Source organism: Vicugna pacos, chromosome 5 (assembly GCF_048564905.1).
Source record: "Vicugna pacos chromosome 5, VicPac4, whole genome shotgun sequence".
Classification (NCBI taxonomy): Eukaryota; Metazoa; Chordata; class Mammalia; order Artiodactyla; family Camelidae; genus Vicugna; species Vicugna pacos.
In genome coordinates, this window is record NC_132991.1 from 19,167,927 (window position 1) to 19,184,877 (window position 16,951).

General features: G+C 38.8%; 1 long non-coding RNA gene across 1 annotated transcript in view; it reads left to right on the top strand.

The window, feature by feature from the left end:
* The window catches only part of LOC116280502 (uncharacterized), a 126,810-nt gene that overhangs the window by 66,814 nt on the left and 43,045 nt on the right, over positions 1–16,951 (top strand). Inside the window, exon 4 of the long non-coding RNA XR_004189843.2 lies at positions 3,887–3,978. This is a non-coding gene — a long non-coding RNA (uncharacterized lncRNA). The remainder of the gene's footprint in view (positions 1–3,886; positions 3,979–16,951) is intronic.

A 16,951-nucleotide genomic window follows, 5' to 3' on the forward strand; every position in this document is an offset into this window, starting at 1 on the left:
TTGATGGGCCTGAGTTTGTCCATTTCTTCTTGGGTGTCCTTTTTTTGAGCATAGAGTTGTTTGTAGTAGGCTCTTAGGATCCTTTGTATGTCTGTGCTGTCAGTTATAACTGCTTTTTCACTTCTGATTTTGTTGGTTTGGGCGCACTCCCTTTTTTTCTTGATGAGTCTGGCTAAAGGTTTTTCAATTTTGTTTATCTTTCCAAAGAACCAGCTCTTAGTTTCATTGATCTTTTCCATTGTCATCTCATTTTACCTTTAAAAATATGGCTTCTAGAAAATTGCACATTTTACATGTGTGGCTCACATTAATATTCCTGACCACAGCACTGCAAAGCTCTTGAGGCTTGAAATTGGGAGTTGGCAAACTTACCCTGTAAAGAGCCAGACAGTAAATATTTTAGACTTTGTGGATCAAGAGAAAGGAATTGCACACATTATGCCTGTAGTCATGTAACCATTTAAAGTACAACTATGTAAAAATGTAAAAATCACCTTTCGATTGCAGGTCATATAAAAATAGATGGTGGGCCAAGTTTGGCTTATAGCCAGCTCTTGCCTTAAATTATAGGAGAAAGATGAAGGACTTCAGAACTCTGGGGTCAAATCCTGACTCTGCCACTTAGCCAAAAGGACTGTGGGCCAGGTGTAGCTTCTGCGTTTCTTTTGCCTTGTTTGTGAAAAATAAGGGTATTAACATCTATACCTTCAGGATATTTATAGTTAGTAAGATTTGATGGAATTGGTTTGTAACCCATTTGACAAAATGTCAGTTCTTTGTTTCTTACAAAATATGAGATGGCCAACAGATACTGGGGTATTTGGGAAGTGCATTTCTGGGGAAAATAGAACGCTCATGCTCACTCACACACACAGATTCTTTTGATATGAAAATGGGTCATGCAATAACATCCAAAATTGTTTGGACACAAAGTCTGTACATCAGAATGTGTGTGTTTTGACCCTGCAAAGAAAATGTGCAGCCTCTTAAATCAGATTACCCCAAAATGTTAAGATTTGCTGAAAGCAACAAGAAGCTCTCTGATGGTGAAATTTCAAACGCCTAGGTTGGGAACTATCTCTGAACAAAGGCCCTACTTAAAGTGTATCAAAACAAATTGTGTAGAAAATAGCTTTCATATAGAGCACTTCCGAATCCTGCTTCTTACGACTTTTTAGGAGTGAGAGGTTTGTCAGATCTCGACATGATGCTAGTATCCATGGGTTGAGGAAAAAAAAAAGTGGAATGAAAAATAACTTCCAAAAACTCTCTAAATATTTTATTACTTTTTTGTTTTATTAATCACAACAGCACACAAATGAATTTGGCAAGTATTTGAGACATATAATTCATTCAGGATACAAACCAACTTCTTAAGAGTACATGAACTGCAGATTCTTTGTGGTATCTCTGAACCCTTAGGGCTTAAGAATCCCATATGCACCTCCTTGGGAGAATAATACCTATCCTCTGAGATGAATTCATGAGAAATTTAGAATTTATTTCTTTTTTGCAGTGTTACCGTTTTGCACTAAAGCACGCCCACTTGCCGCCACTGTGTACCCTACAGTAATGCCCCTAACTTCTGTAATCTGTTTCAGTCTTATCCATGTCCTCACTTTTTATATGTGTCTTACATCACAGTCTCACTGTATGCTCCAATGTTTGGCCATCTAGCATAATTATGCGTCGATCCTGAGGGTCTCTCAAAGGCAAAGGCAGAAGATGGAACTGTTTACTGGTGGCCACTGTTTCAGTAGCTCATGGCTCAAATCCAACGAAAGATGGTGGCTGAGTCTAAATAGATGCCCCTTTGAGAATTTTCAAAAACTCAACTTTACCACCATTGCATATGATGCACTGTAATTGCCATGCAAAGTTGTTCTATGCTTTTTCAAGGTTTCTATGCAATTTAGTGAAAATATTAAAAACTGTGAAGGGGAAATCAGCCTGAGCTCTAAGCTTCCTTATTAACTGATGGAAATGTTCATCTGCCAGCATTTATTTAACACCTAAAACAGTACACAACTCTAGAGACTTCTTTGTCACTCAAAGTGACAATTATTTGGAAGGTCAGTTGTTCAAAGTAGAACTTACCTGCTCTTCTCTCCATGAAACTTAATTACTATTAGAGGCTTGTCCTCATTATTTGTTAGTTTGGTTTTATACTTATGTGAGGGAGGAGTATGTGATGTTATCCTACAAAGAAGATAAAGCCAGATTGCTTGGATTCAAATTCTGGGGTTTCCATACGTATTATGGGATCCTAACAAGTATTTTAACTTCTCTGGTCTCAGTTTCATCTGTAAAATGGATATATTAATAGTATTTACTTCATAGAGTAATTATGAGGTTTAAATCACTTAATATTTATAAAGTGTCTGGCATGGAGAAAGCCCATATAAACGGTTGTTAATTATAATTGGGAAGCAGAACAGATCTTAATAGTTTAAAGGCTTAATTGGCAAGATTGTATGCCTTTCTATTTAGAAAGCTTTATAAGAACTCCTATAATTTAAATAGGAAGTTTTCATCATAAATATCCCTTTGAAGATTGTTAAAATTTTGAACTAAAAGATACCTTAGAAAATTTAAATTCCAACTTTCCTCCTTCACTAATGGGAAAACTGAAGCCTAGTGCAGTGATTTGTTGAAGAATACAAAGCTAGTCAGTCACTAGAACTTGGAATAAAACTGAAATATTTTGAGTGTTGACCTAGTGTTTCGTTCAGGCCACCGTACTGACACAATTACCTTTCTACAACCAAATGTGTCTGTGGTTCCAAATTTTTTCCGACATATTTCAGGATCCAAGTTTAAAGAAAAAAGATGCATTGTGACTATGAGACCAGGAATGTACTTTGTTCTGGTTTATAGTTACCAGATACCATACAGGACATTAGTTGTGTTTGAATTTCAGATAACACATTTGTTAAAACTATTGCATGGGACATACTTCTCTGAAAAAATGTTCCTTGTTTATCTGAAATTAAAGTGTAACTGAGGAGCCTGTATTTTTAATTTCCTAAATCTGGCAACCCTTTCCAGCCACAAAGACAATTTAATCAGTGAATGAATATAAATGAATTAACAATTCTTGTGTGGACAAGTGGGACAAAACACATAATCTAAGTTTGTGACACTTCGTGAAGAAGGGACAAAAGCATCATATTTGTAAAGAGCAGATGTTATCATTATTACAGCCTCATCTTTGACCTAGATATGTTTGTGATATTAATACAGCCAAAGCTCCTTGTATTGCATTTCACCTTATCATGCTTCTAAAACACTGATTTTTTACAAAATGAAGGTCTGTGGCAACCCTGCATTGAGCAAATTTATCGGCCCCATTTTTCCAACAAGATTTGCTCATTTTGTGTCTCTGTGTCACATTTTGGTAATTCCAGCAGTATTTGCAACTTTTTCGTTATTATTAAATTTGTTATGGTGATTTGTGATCAGTCATCTTTGATGTTACTGTTGTGAAAAGATTACAACTCACTGAAGGCTCAGATGATGGTTAGCATTTTTTAGTAATGTTTTAAAATTAAGGTATGTCATTTGTCTTTTTCAGGCATAATGCACATTTAATAGACTATAGTATAATATAAATATAACTTCTGTATGCACTGGGAAACCAAAAATCGTGTGACTCACTTTGTTGTGAAACTTGTTTTATTGAGGTGGTCTGGAACCATCTCTCTGAGGTATGCCTGTAATAAATGGTGAATGTTGAATGGTCTCCAAGTGCCAGACACTTTATAATTTCTTTATGGGTGTTTCTCGTTTAGTGATCACACAGCCTAACTCATTAAGTTACCCTCATTATATATGAGATGGATGTCAGTCTGGGCTTATATCCACAGAAGTTTATTTTTTCTCTCAGTGTGTCTATCAGGGGTGTCTGGCAGTCTTGCTCCATGGAACCTGATAAAGCGAGAGGCTTCCATCCAGAACATCCTGAATCTCGTGGTCCAGGTAAGAGAGATGGTCGTGGAGCTTTGTCATGGCTCTTAATGCTCCTGCTTTCAGGAGCACATGCCACTTTGACACACACACACATTGGCCAAAGTAAGACACACATCCGCGCCTGAAGTCAGTGAGGCAAGAGAATCTAGTTTTTCCCCAAGATAGCAGCAAATACTTTGAGCAATAATAGCTCGTACCTGATGAGGAAGTCGAGGCAGAGAGAAGGGATTTGCCCGCAGACACACAGTAAGATTTTTGATTTGACCATTCTGAGTCCACAGCCTGTGTCTTTAACCCTCTACTATCCTGTCTTCTTATGGGAGGACATAGCCTGGACACTCACTTACATCTGTTAGGATAAATACTGGGCATGTTGATTCTGAAAGGAGAAGACACTGGGATTTGTGTCATGCTGGGTACTCCTGGCTGCCTCCCCTGGGGTGGCCGCTCCAGAATTAACACTAAGGTCACACTGGGGACCTTGCTTTCTGCACTGTAGACAATACTGTAATTGAAATAGGATGTCATTTCTGTTGTGTCATAGCAGGTTTTTAAAAATGTATAAATAGTGTCCTGCACTTTAAATACAATCCATTAGCGAAGCCCAGACACTATTAGCCAGTGAAATGGCTTTTGGGTCCCAGATGTTTGTACACTTTTCCCCCTTGATTCCCATGATTGCTGCTGAGTGGCTACACCTCCTTTACCAGGTTGAATAATACATCACACTTAAACTGACACCTCGCCAGAGACAGAGTGCTTCTGCAAGGCCTTGCAGAGCCCTAGCTGTTGAAAATGAATGGATATTAAAGTGAAATATTAGGCCACGTAGTAGAACATGGCTTGTTGCATAAGAATGTTAAAATGATGTTATTGGCAAGTTGGAGAACACAGTAAGGGGAAAATGATTATAACAGCTAGTAAAAAAATGATGTCTTATGAAAAATTCATTTACTACCTTAAAGGGCTTGTTCATAATTGTAACCATTTTCCCATTGTGGTGAGAAAGCATAAATCCTTTTTTCTTCCACTCTCAGGTAGGTAATTTTTTCTGTTTTCTTTTTGAACATGCTTTCATAACTTAAATCTCTTTGCATTTCTCTAATTGATGATAGAAATAAATTTTCCTCAAATCAACATCAAGCGAAGCAGGAATTTGCATATGATATTTCTGAGAGGAGATTCTGAGAACTCTTTCTTTGTCATGTAATTTTACAAGTACATTTTATGGCACATAATTTTACCATAAACAGCCACTTTACAGTCAAGCATTTAAGGGATCCAGAGCAAGACTTTATAATCAAGAAACATTTGGAAAAATTACTATAGGTCAGACTTTTGAAACTTCTCCTTCTGGGAATGTATATAAACCTTAAAAGATTAGGCTGACATTGGGTTCCACACCATATTCGATATTCTTCTTCAAGTGAGAAAGGACATTTTTATTTGTTGGTAGTATGTTGTGGGGTCACTTGGCTTCTCTTTTTAAAAATAAGCCTCACATAGAGAACAATGCCAAGAAGCCCGAAGTCATATGTTTCAATACATCCACCTCTCTTCAGCTAAAATAATATACCGGTTAAAAAATTTTTATTCCATCATGTTTTAGATTAACTGGGCTTAGAGTGCTACACCAGAGCCAACAAATGCTCAACTGATGATGGTTGAATATGGTGATGAGGATGGAGCAGAGAAAAATTGTTCGCAACCCTGGCTCATGTTGGAATCACCTGTAGAGACTGACAAACTCGTGCTGCCTGAGTTGCATTCCCAGAGTTTCTGATTTCACTGGTTTGGAGTGTTTGCCTCGGCACTAGGATTTTATACTTGCCCGGGTGATTCTAATGTACAGCTCAGGTTGTGAATCACTGGCATCAGAATCAGGGGAGGGAAAGCACATTGATCAAGAGTGGGACAGACAGGGATCTTGTGGAGGCATTAATGGCCTCATTCTTTTCTGGTAGATTGCCAGTAACCTGTTCCTGCGCCTTCTCCCCCTCCTACTGGTGTCTTCCTCCTCTTTTTCGCTTTCTCTATCACGTGTGGAATCCTTACTGTGTGCCAGAGAGAGTGCCCTACTTGGAATCACTCACTGAATCCCCAATACAAACGTGTGCTTTAGGTAATAATATTACCCTGTTTTGCAAACAAGGAAATGGATGACCTGGCAGGTCTAGTAAGGCAGCATGGACACAGTGTTGCATCCACGTTGGCTTCGTGCTTGGGTTCCTGTTTTAAAGGGATGAGCCCAGAAATGTATCTGTTCTAATTACCATTCTCTCAGTTGCAAAAGTGCCCAATTCACAATTTGTGTTTGAATTGGTGTTTGTGAAGTGGAACTACTTTTGAAATTTCAGAAACACTCCTTTTCCCAACCTCTCCCTCTTTAGTTTCTTTTTACCGTGTAAGACTCACTCAATCGGCAGCTATTAGACAGGATTAAGTACTATATTCTGTTTATATACAGATATCCCTAAGTGAGAAGATGAGTTTGGTAACAGATTTTGCTACTACATTTCTTTTTTTTTAAACACAGTAACCAAAGCTTTCCAGATTCCCATACTAACCTTCCATCATTGGGAACTTAGGTCAAGTCTAGGAAATTGTGATAAAGGAGCAAGGATGATGTTTGAATGATGACACTGTACTTAGACGTCACATGAACACAAGGACATGAAGGTGGATACAAGGAAAGGAAAGTGCTAATTCTCTAGAGATTCCTTTGCAGTCAGACAATAGCAACTTTGCAAAGGAACCATCTCCTTCTCCTTAAGACTAAACTTGCCTTCTGCAGTCATTCTCTTTGCCTTAAGTCTCAAGCTCTTATGTGTGTGTTTTGCACCATGATTTCGTACCCATTTCTATTTTTCAATGACATTCTTGATCTAATGCTCTTCTGTATACTTTATACAACAAAGCTAATTTATAGCATGAGCATGGATTATAAGCAACTAATATGTGGTTAGGGAGGGAAAAACCCTATGGAAGGAGGAACAAGTCTGGAGATATTTTATGATATTAATAAAGTGGAACACTGTGGATGGATTAGCTATTAATTTGCATATCTATTTATCTTTTATCTATCAATTGGTCGATCGATAGATCGATCCATCATCTTGCAGGGGAGATTATGAGACCAAAACTTACCTCCTTCAAAATTTGTTTTGTGTCTCCTTAGGAAATTTTGACATCTCAGTATGATGATTTTATATAAGCATAGCACTAAAAGTGGTTTATTTTAGTTTTGTTTCCCTCAACTGATGCCAAAGACAGTGATCACTTTCATTCAGAGCATGACCATGTTTGCTGCCAAAGAGGAAGCCACAAAACAACTCCCTGCTACTGACTGAGATTCTCAAAGTAGTGTCTTTAATCATAATGAATGTGATTAAAGATAAACTATGAGGTCATAAGACATATAACAAGTAACCACCAGTGTGCTTATTGCTGTTAAAACTCACCTCAGAAATCAGGTGAGTCCCAAGGGGCTTCTGTTGTTCTCAATGTTTTGAAATGCTTCTGCTGAATATATTTTTCATGATTACTGCATCAACTTTTTTTTCCACTTTTGGAATAACTATGTACTTGAAGATGTTAGATATTTTGTTGATTTTGTACGTTCAGTGATAAAAGCAAGATGTTGTGCTAAATTTAAACAGCGTAGCCCTATATGCAAGAGTTCTCCCTCTGAATGGTGACTCTCTTTCTAAATAATCAAGAACTAATTTGCACTCAGGAAGACCTGATTATTTTGGGTTAAAAGACTTCCTTAGTAAAAGAGCTTGAAGAAGCAACTATATATATTGTCTTCAGTTCATTGTGGGAAAAGCGTTTGCTGCATTCATGGGCCATCTGAAGAACACTTCCTGAGAGATTTTGAGTTGGACACTTTTCACTTTTCACATGTCACTATTGTGACATGGTCACAATAGATCTGGGAGAGATGAAAGGGAATTCCTCCCAGTTTTCATTTTCTAAATGACAGGTCAGAGCTGGTGCTTTTTTTGGTGCTGTCTATGATACAAAAATAAGTGTTGCTTGACTCTCTTTCCTGCATCCCAGACCCTTACAGGGTGACCTGTGCATTTAGGTCCAGTTGATGCACTGTCACTTATCTTTCTTGCTCCATCCTCTGAGTCCTTAATTTCACATACCTCCTGTTGAAGACAGGAGCAGATATTTAGCAAAGAGCATTTTACACACAATCAAGGATGTCAGATTATTATAATAAGGAAAAGTGAATTTGATTACAGGAAACTGCCAGAACCTTTTAGATTCACTCTTATAAAGTGAGAGATCAAGTTGGGAAATAGCCAGGTGACTGTCTAGATGTGATTAAAATATAATGGGGCTGCTTTTCTTGCGTGGGATATAAAGTGGTTTTGGAGGCAAAGCCAAAAAGAGAATTGGGAAGGTATTTTGAACAATGAAAATTACACTGGATTAAGAAGATGGCTCTACAAGGTGACTCTTTGACAGGTTGTCATCTTGTCTGTACCTAATCTGTGCAACTTTTCATAAAAGATGTAGTACCTCACACTTCATAACTTACCAAATGAATGATTGATTTATTCAGTGACTTCAAAGACTCTTCTTCTGTATAGTCATGTCTCTGACAATACAAAGTGATTTAGTTTGATCAGAAAAGTTTTGCTTAGTATTTATTTATAAACTTAACTAAAGTGAGTTAAGCTGAATAAATAGTGATGGTAGTAATGACAGTGGGAGAGGTGTGCTGTTTCCAGTACTCTAGGTTTGATATTATTAATACTACACAGAATGAACTGAGTGGGAGCCTGTGGAGCAACAAGTGACCCCTAAGGGTACCTGTGGCCCTCAATGGCATCTGTTTCTTTGTCCTTATAGCCAACAGTTTAGTACCAAGGCCCTGGGATGTTGTTAACTCATTTTTGTATTGTTGGAAGTTCAGTTTAAAAGCGTTACATCTAGGGAGTGCTGTCAAGCCAGATGTCTGAGTAAGTCATCTCTCACTTGTGCCCTCCATGGACAACAATAACTTGGCATTCATTCTCAGACAGAAGTGCCTTTGTGGTGGCTGTGGAATTCAGGTGGGAGATTGTGAAACCTTGGTGCAGTCCCAGGAGGCTGCAGTGAGGAGAGCTATTTTGAGAAGAGATCTGCATGCAGGCAGCTGACTTTGCCGAACCTTGTCCCAGCTGTAAACCTGAAACAGCTTTGTACCCGGAGGGATCAGCTGAAGCCTCATTTGCTTTGGTTCCATCGTCAGAACCATACACAGGACCCAGAGGATACTCGCTCACCCCTATGTTAGGCAGTAAGCAAACACATGTAATTTGCCAGGAGCTGGGAGGTGGAGAAATGGGGAGATGTTGACCAAAGGGGACAAACTTTCAGTTATAAAAGGAGTACATTCTGGGGATCTAATGTACACCATGGTGCCTATAGTTACAATACTGTATTATATACTTGAAAGTTGCTAATAGAGCATGTTATTTAAATGTTCTCACTACAAAAAAGAGATAATTATGTAAGGTGATGGAAGTGTTAACTATGTTGTAATCATTTTGCAAAATATAGGTGTATAAAATCATATATACAGCTTAGACTTACAAAAATAGTAAAGTGAGTCTCTTGTAGAGAGTAAAAAAAGTGCATTGGTACTATATATTTATAACTTTCTTTTTAAATGGCTATTAATAATACCATATAGGCAAAACTATAGTAGTTACTTTGAAAGCTTTCTTATGAAAACTTACTTTAAAAAAAATTAAGCTGAGCATTGAAATTCAATAGGGTTTCCAAAGTGAAAATTGTAGTGGGCAAGGCAGAGCCTATAGTTTAGGGGAAATAGTGAAAATCAGAGAATAGAAGAAAAATATCCTTTGAGGTAAGAATGAGGCCATCTGTTATATCACTAAGTAAAAAAAAAAAATTTAAGTTTTATCCTCCTTTCCTACCACTGAAATGCTTTGAGGATCATAAATTTGAGAAAATGAATTAAATTTAATAGAACTGCAATATAAATGTTTAAAATATGCTAATATTTTACAGATACTGGTGTATCTGGAAATAAAATAGTAAACACTAGTGAGTTGTAACGATGGAACTTCTCATGTGGAAGAATTCGTGGCTCGTGGCAGTACTAACATGCTAGCCAGCCAGTTTTCAGTTATGATTTGTTAATTTGAAGATGTTCCCAGTTGGTTAGCATTTTAAAAAATATGTATGGTTGTCATACCTATTCAGCTAATTGTTGAATTTTATTTTAGAGGAAAAATGCTCCATTTTGTGTTTTAAATGTGTCATTTTCAGGTTGGTGAAAAAAATGATTTCTGTATAGGTTGGCCAATTAAAGGAAGCTGTAAACTTTCTAGGGTTTGAAAACACCATAAAATCCTTAAATCACATGGATTCTCTTGCCCCTGGCAATTGGCTTTGGCAGTTGTAAAATTGATTTTTGGGGGATCTTGAATCTGATCCAGCATCCCAGCTAATTGGAAAACCATACTTGTGATATAGCATGTCTTTAAAGTGGTCAAGATAGCAGATGGTCTCTAAAGCTAATTAAAAGCTAACATGCCCAATTCAGACATGTTTGACAGCAGCACTTAAGATGCAAAAGGAAAATGGACAACATTCTATTACTCTGACGATGGCAGTATATTACATATAGCCGTTTGCATTTTGAAGGAGACCTGAGGCATATGCCTTTTAAATAATAGTTTCTTATTAAAGCAAAGCCTCCTTCCTCCAGTACCTTGGTGAAGTCTCCTGTGCATTCCTTCGTGTGGGGTTTATATATGCAATCTTTCAGTTTGAAAGTGCTTTTATGATCTTATAGGGCACTTAGGTCATAATGATCATGCTGTGTCCTCCCCAACAAAAACAGTAATTTCCTGGTATCTCTTCTCCTCCAGTTGTCTGTACAGCACACCCTGGTGTCTCAGAAAGTCGGATAGAATTAAACTGTGGCAAGAGGGCTCTCACACTTTTGACTCAGTCTCACTGCTCTAGATGGATAGATCTCATCACTCAGACACGGCACAGGAGTCTGAGCTCTGTTACTTGTGTCAGAGAAACCAAGGGCTGTTTCCCTTCATTTGCTTACTCAGCATCTGGGTGAGACTTGATAGGCAGCTGGCGAGTCAGAATCATCTCCCCCTCAAGCAGGTACCATGGAGTTTTTCATTATGAAGGATGCTTCCCCTAGAAAATTTGACAAGATCACAGGAGTCTTTCATGGCTCTTTTGTGGGAAAATCATACTAATCATATAGTTGAGGGTCAGATTTAGTTGACCACCAAACAGTTCCCTGCCTTTGTCTGAGTAAGGGAGCTAACTCTATTTGCCTTCATTTGTCACAGTGTTTATTTTACTTTGATGGCATGGCGGTAATGAAATTATTTGCTCTTTAGGTTTTTCTTTAGGGTCCCATGAAACATACCAGACATTTCTGCCCTCTGATATATATTTCGTTAAAAGGAATGAATGTTATATTCATTCTATATCACATATCATATACTAGGCATATCGTAGACACTTGGAAAATATTTCTTGACCAACTGGTTATATGCCAGGCCCATGATCCTGCTGGTTTTGTTAAATGATCAGGACTGTTGCCTTGTTACCACTTATCCAGCACGTGACATATTTTGGAATGTCTCTGGATGTTTCTGGCAATTCATTTGATTTCGATATATTCTTCAGGACACTTCCCGTCCTCCAAATAGCTGTAAAATTTGAATATTTTCAATACTTTGTTCAGAGATTGAATGCCATTAAAGGAAAGTCTAAATTATGAAGTTTTCATTTCTCATCTGGATACGTTTTATTACAAAGCAGATGCAGCTGCTTTTGGGGAGTCTGTCAGTTCAAGGAGACAGCATTTTAGTTCAATAGTTTTACACTGTTTTACTCAAAGCTTAGGAGGGAAATGCTTACCGCCAGCCGTGTGGATAGAAATGCTCATTTGCCAAGAAAAGCTTCAGAAAAAAAAAAAAAGATGCCTGATTTCATCTGTTGTAGAAAGTATTCACTTTGCAACTCAGCAGCTTGATGTGACATAACTTGTATGTGTATTAAAATGAAGAAATGACAGGGGTTTTCCACTTAGTCCACCTTCTTGCTTTCTTGTCCTTCACATTTCACAAGTAAGTACCAACTGTAGTATCTTTTATAGTTTGCATTTTGTATTAACATGTAGGAACACGGCGTCTGTGTGTTTTACAGGCGAGGCAGTGACACTGCAATTTTTACTTTGTTTGGCCAAGGGCATTTGGCTGAAGCTGGGGGGTGGGCCACTCTTCCATTAGGCTTTGGCTTTTCTGATACTCTCTAAGTGTACCCAGAAGCATCACTTCTTGGGCAATTAGTTCTTGGGTGTTGGGTTTTATTTTTTTTTTTTTATGTTTTTGGAAGTTCTTTGGGACATGAATGAAGCAGTCATCTGACCCTTGCTGAAAGAGAAAGACATGTGACTCTTCTGATCTATGCAGACGTTTTGGGCAAGCAGTTGGGTCTCCTGTGGGTCACTGTGCAGTGCTGGTTAGTGATGATGAGGGCTGTGGCCTCTTACTGAGAGATGCTAATGGAATTATTTTAATAATCTTTTACTGAGCTTGGGACAGCTTGTTTCAGAGGCATCCTGCATGGAAAAAACTCCAAAAAGGGGTTGCTTTTACTCATCTGCTTAGTGTTTTGCACGAACAATTTGGCAACTAGAAAATACACACAAGATGAAAATTCAGTAACTCCGGAGAGGGAAGGAGAATCTTGAGGAAAAATATGTCTCCTTTCCTCCCTCCCAGGTGCTATTGATCTCTTTTAAATCAAGACATTGAGACTTGAGTTTGATCTCAAAGCTAAGGGTGAGAGCATTGTCTCTGACAAGTCAGACTTCTGCCCCGGGGCAAGCTATCAATCTGAATTGTGTTGCCAGGCCTTTAACCTCTCCATCTCTGCTGCACCACTACGTGGACTGATGCAGAGACATAACGGTGAGGGAAAATGTGAAAGACTCCTCATTTTCGGGCGCTGGAGTATTGTGGAATCTTGGGTTTTAAAGGAACATTGTAAAGTTAGCTAAGCAGTTCTCCACCTTTTAATGTCTAATACAGACCCTCCTAATGAGCTGAGAATATACCAGATTTTCAGTTCAACCACCCTGTGACTAGGAGGAGGCCAAGGAGCCTGAGCTCTACTTCAGAACTAGTGAATCCTGGGATTTTCTGAGATGTACAGCTTCGGGGAATTAATTACTGTAAGTTCCATTTAATAAAAGTCCACTCCGCTCATTATTTTATTTATTTTTATTTATTTATTTTTTATTGAAGTATGCTTGACTGACGACACAGCTGCCGTGGGTGCGCTGGTGTGCGGGGCTGGCCTCCGGCCTGGTTGGCTGCCAGTCCTGCATTGTGGGAAGGCTGTCAGCCACTGGTGGGTGGGGCTGGGTCCCAGCATAACTGGCAGCAAGTCCCAGAAAGACCTGGCACTGGTCCAGGGGCTGATGTTGGCCTGCTGGTGGGTGGGGCAGGTTCTTGATGTTCTGGGGGCTGGTGCCTGCCCACTTACATGGAGGGCTGGGTCCTGGTGTGCGCCAACTATGGGGCTTGGGGATCCTGGAGCTGGTACCAGCCCACTGATACGCAGGGCTGGGTTCTGGGGAAGCTGTCTGGAAGGCCTGTGGCCGGGCGCATGGCTGGTGCTTCTTAGAATGGCGTGTCCCAGGAGTGGTGCTGCTGGGAGTAGTGTGTGGGTAATCCCCTTGTGCTAATTCCCTAGAGGGAGTGCTCCAAAGTGGTCTTATCATTCCAGTATCCTCATGCAGAATGAGCTCCCCCAGATGGCTGCTGCCAGAGTCCTTATTCTTAGTCCCAGTTGCCTCCTGCGTCTCTGAAAGGCTCTTCAAGACCAGTAGGTGGGTCTGACTCAGGCTCCTTTCACATCATTGCCTTTGCACAGTGTCTTGGGGGCATGTGAGATTTTCCTGTGCCATTGAAAAGTGGAGTCTCTGTTTCCTGTAGCCTTCTGGTTCCCCTGTATGCAAGCCCTGTGGACCTTCACAGCCTGTGAGGGTTCATCTTCCTGGTTCAGGACCCCAGGTCTGGGGATCCTGATGTGGGGAGACCCCCTGGGGAGAACCTCTGTAATTGTGGTTATCTCCAGTGTGTACTGGTCAGCTGCTTGGGGATGTGAGTCTTCATTATATCATGTCTCTGTCCCTCACACCCATATTGTTGTGGTTCCTTCTTTATATCTTTAGTTGTAGAAAATCTTTTCTGCTAATCTTCAGATTGTTCTAATCAATTGTTGCTCTGTAAATGGTTGTAATTTTGCTTTGCCTGTGGGAGGAGGTGAGCTCAGGGTCTCCCTACTCTGACATCGTGGCCACACTGCCTGTGCTAATTATTTTATCAACACAATACTGTTTAATTTGTACAACATGTTTATGAGGTAGATGTTTTTACAGATAAAGAAGGTGCAGAGAAATTAAATATCATGTTTGTTGCTTATCTCATTTAATTAGTTGTGGATCTGGGATTCCAGCCTAGGTTTATCTCGCTGTTAAGACCATGCTCTCTCTATCATACTAAGCTATTTGAAAATGCTTAGCTTCTAGAAAACTAATGTTTTTTTCTTTTTCTGCTAGATTTTTCTTTTTTTCCCACTTGAAGCAATGTGTAACTGTTTGCTACTGACAGTTTACTAACAAAGACCATATTTTTGTATCTTTGTTGAAATTTTGAAGTCTAAGTAGGTACTTGTATGCAGTGCCCAGTCTTGCATTCTCTTCCTGAGCTTAAGATGATTTAACACCTCCAAATCAAATCCAGAAGCCCAGGGAAACCCAGAACCTATGTACAGTATTATTTTTAATTTTCTATCCTAACTGAGGTCCTTGATCAGTGCTGAGACTTCTTGTATTGCTGTAATGCAGGATGACTTTCACTCAGAGAGTCAGTCTACCTACCCTGAGCTACCAGTGCTACTATGTGTGGTCTGAAGAGAAAGGAGAAATTTGTCTTGAACATTGCTTAAACGATTTTTAAACCTTGTTTACTAAAATTTTGAATGGGCTTGAATTTTGCAATTTGAACATGTTCAAACTGCACCAGCACATTTATGTCCAAGCATGATTTCAGCCTCTGTATTCCCTGAGGGACAGCAGGTGACCCAGTTCCAGGGCTTGGTCCCTCATTTTTTCTGTGCCTGAAAGGATCTTCCTCTAGTTCAGTCTGAATATATTTATTCCTTCTTTACAGTTCTGAACAGGCATTACTTTCATGGTCCTCCTCCCGTTTTCTTAGTCCTATCTCTGTTTCCTATCATATCTGCATCTGACTGAGAGTCTGTGTGTTTCCAAGTGTAGGTATTCATAAATCTATGTGACAGATAATTTATTTGGCACATTGTGATGTGAACCCCTCCTTCTGCCTCTTTGAATCTAAGAACCTAGCACCGTGTCTAACACGTAGTAGTCACTAGGTAGGTTTCCCAATTAAAACTAAACACTCTAAATTTCTAAACACTCTGAGTTACATTATGGAATAATTGGTTTAACAGATTCTGCTGGGTTTCACTAAAGAGGAAGATGTACTTCTCAAGGCAACAGATTACTGAACAGCTGTGTCTTACTGAGATATTTGGAACATTGAAGGAATTTCTGCCACCATTTTTTTTAATTGAAGTACAGTCAGTTACAATGTGTCAATTTCTGGTGTACAGCACAATGTCCCAGTCATGTATATGCATAAATTCATTTTCATATTCTTTTCCATTAAAGGTTATTACAAGATATTGAGTATAGTTCCCTGTACTATACAGAAGAATTTTTTAAATCTTTTTTTATGTGTAGCGCCTAACATTTGCAAATCTGAAACTCCCAAGTTTATCCCTTGCTATCCTCTTTTCCCCAGTAACCATAAGATTGTTTACTATGTCTGCTGTTCTTTTCTGGGGGGGAGAGAGTCTGTTAGGTTTATTTATTTTTAGGGGAGGTGCTGAGGATTGAACTCAGGACTTTGTGTATGCTAAGCATGCGTTCTACCACTTGAATTACACCCTCCCCCCACCCATGTCTGCCATTCTTTAATTGAGGCAAGATCTAATTTTTGTTGCCTGCTTCTTATAAAAAATTATGTAGCTTATTATTTTAGGAACTTGAAAGAATCACTAAGATAGTGTAAAAATGATAAAACCATTACAGCTGAATTACAGTGTCCCTTGATATAGGCAGTATTCTTTTCCAGTCAATTATCAAAATGTTTTAACTAGCAAGAGACATGTGTTTATTTTCTTCCTATATATGTGTCTTTGTATTTTAATAAGATTTAAAAAAAAGTTGGCTAGAGTACTCATAGAAGATATATTGCTTTGTTTGAAATAAAGTTCTAATAGTTCTTAAGGAGACCCAGTGTTGTAATGGCTGTAGACCAGGGGTTGGCAAGCTAGGGCCCGTAGGTCAAATCCAGCCCATCACTTGTTTTTGTGGGAGTTATGAGTGATTTTGAAAATTTTAAGTGGTTGAAAAATCAAATGAAGCATAATATTTCAGGGCATGTGGAAATTACATAAAATTCAAATTTCAGTGTCTATGAATGAAGTTATGTCGGAACCCAGCAATGGTCACTCATTTATATATTGTCTGTGGTTGCTGTTGTGCAACAGAGGTAGAGCTAAGTGGTTTTCACAGAAACGGTCTTGCCCACAAGTCTAAAATATTTGCTATCTGAATCCTTACAGAAAGTTTGCCAATCCGTCCTCTAGAAAATGTGCTTCTAGTGTTTCTTGCATTGTCAGTTTATCTCGGGAGAAATACACAATCAGTCAATATTAACATGCTGCACTGGCCAGTCTGTGCTCACAAGCTTGCATGATGAGACATCAGTGTGATTCAGTCCTGGAGTTTCTGATAAGTCTAGTTTGTATCATAAAAAATAAATAAAGTTTAAATGTAGTCTCCATTCTTGTTTGTCTCACACATTTCAATTAATAAGGA